Genomic DNA, 2,391 nt, shown 5'->3' with positions numbered 1-2,391 from the left:
AAAGGGTATTCCCATAGAGATGTATACTAATTATTAGTATATATCTCTATGGGTATTCCCCATGTAATACTAATTACGTTATTAGTATATTATCTCTATGACTATGGTATTCCCATAGTATCTCTGTGGTATATGAGTAGGGAAAGGCGGGGTAAGTTTTGCATTTTACACGTTAGAATTGATATGACCAATAATATTGTAGAAATAAGTACCTTGCCTTTAAATTTGATTCTTGGGAAATATTTTTCACCTATATATAACTTTCTACCCCCACACTTAAAGTCAGTGTGACCTTTGAAAAAAAAACGATGTCAAATGGCTCAACTTGCCCCATCTGTGGGGTAAGTTGTGCCACCTTCTGGGGTAAGTTGAGCCACAAAAACTATGTACAAAATGTATGCGGGAAGAACCAGCATGTCAAATTTTTATCTAAAGTCTTTTCACTTGCTAATTCGCTATATTAACATCCTCTAAAAGTAAGAGAATTGTCATGGAAATTTGTTCCTTTCTGCCTGCATATCAACTGCTTTTTAATAAGGTTTGTTTTTCTTATTATACATTACCATAAGAATTACCATGGCTCAACTTGCCCCATGTTGGCCTGCTCAAAATACCCCATTTTGAACTTCATGCGATATTTTCACATTTACATATTTCTTATGCATCCATCATGTAAACCATGACAAGAATGAAAATCCATACCTGGACTAACAATATTGTTCTTATTTCTTTATTATATTAAAAGGCGTGTGTGGGTAAAAAGCAATGATCTATTTCACACCCTTTTTTACTTTTTTGGCTGAAATTTTTTTTTTCCCTCTAAAAAAAATACTTTTTGTTTCAAAGTTTAAAACAATGTGGTGAGGTTAAGGGTTATGTAATGAATCATCAATACATGACACCCCCATAATTTCTGACTCATTCATTATTGGCCTGGGGGTGGTGGCTTAACTTGCCCCTATGCTCAACTTACCCCGCCTTCCCCTACTCCAGGCTGAAAATAATATGATTTAAACAGATTTTTAAAAAATCAGGCAAACAAAAACACTGAAAATTTGATCAAAATTGAACAAGGAATAACAAAGTTATGACATTTTAAAGATTTGCATTACTCCGCGGTGAAACATTTCTACGCATTTCTTCATGAATATTCAATGAGCAGATTGATGATGTCACATCCCCACTTGCTCTTTTGTATTCTATTAGGTTTATTCAAAATGTTTCCTTCAAGAACAAGTATTGGAATAGCAAATGATTAGTGCATAAGATATTCATTGCTGCAACCTATTTCATTGCATGGGAGATATATCACTCACACATGCATGAAAATAAAAAAATAAAAGAATTATGAATTCATGTAATAACATAAGAAAAAGGAAAGTGGGGATGTGACATCATCAGCCATCTAATGAATATTCATGAGAACGTGCATATGACTGTTTTCACAATATAGGGCCTATTCCTAAACTAACAAATAACTTTGCTATTTGTTATCACATTTTGATGAAATTTTCAGCATTTTGCGTTGAGTTTACTCTATTTAGATATGAATATTTTCAGCCCACAGCCTCTTAAGAAATTGGCACTTCCCATTGAGGTTATGTATAGGCCCAGGCTGAGAAATCACATGAAAGACATAGATAATCTAGATGAGTAATTAAAAATGTATGAAGGATTCGGCATAATTATGGTCGTATCAGGCTGTCATCTTACTTTTATGACCCCCTACCACTAGCGTACCTAAGGGGGGGGGGGCAGGGGAACTCATGCAGGGGACGTGCCCCCCTGACGAGTCACAACTGATACAGGGGACGTGCCCCTCTTTTGAGAAGCCAAATTAATTTTTTTTGGTTGAAGACCTTTTTTTTTTGCTTGTCAAATTTTTTTCTGCTAAGAAATCCTTTTTTTGGTTGCAGACCCTTTTTTTTTACTTGTCAAATTTTTTCGCGGACGAAATATCCTCCATAAAATTTGCCCCCCCTTCTGGAAAATCCTAGGTACGCCAGTGCCCCCTACGTTGGCATATCTCCGTGCACGAGGGGACATGATCGAAATTACATACAAACCATATTTCACAGAGTCCAGGGTAGCATAAATTAGGCCTACCAGATTTGGGTATGTCGGTATATGTGCTCAATCATGATAACATTTCATAGATTAATATATATATTGAACTCGCCCCGCCTAACTGGGAAAACTGAAATTGCGAACATTTCATTTGATCACAAAATTTGGATATTCAGCAATGACGAAATACAATCTCAAAGCCTTATCATGTCTTGAAATTAGGCGAAATGTTGTATGATAACATGCAGTTTCAAAATGTAAAAATTTGAAAATCCCAGAATTGCAACATATTGGTTAGTTGCGTGCATTTAATTGAGTGTTCTA

Source organism: Lytechinus pictus, chromosome 8, assembly GCF_037042905.1.
Source record: "Lytechinus pictus isolate F3 Inbred chromosome 8, Lp3.0, whole genome shotgun sequence".
Taxonomy (NCBI): Eukaryota; Metazoa; Echinodermata; class Echinoidea; order Temnopleuroida; family Toxopneustidae; genus Lytechinus; species Lytechinus pictus.
Note: the sequence above shows the minus strand (reverse complement) of the source record.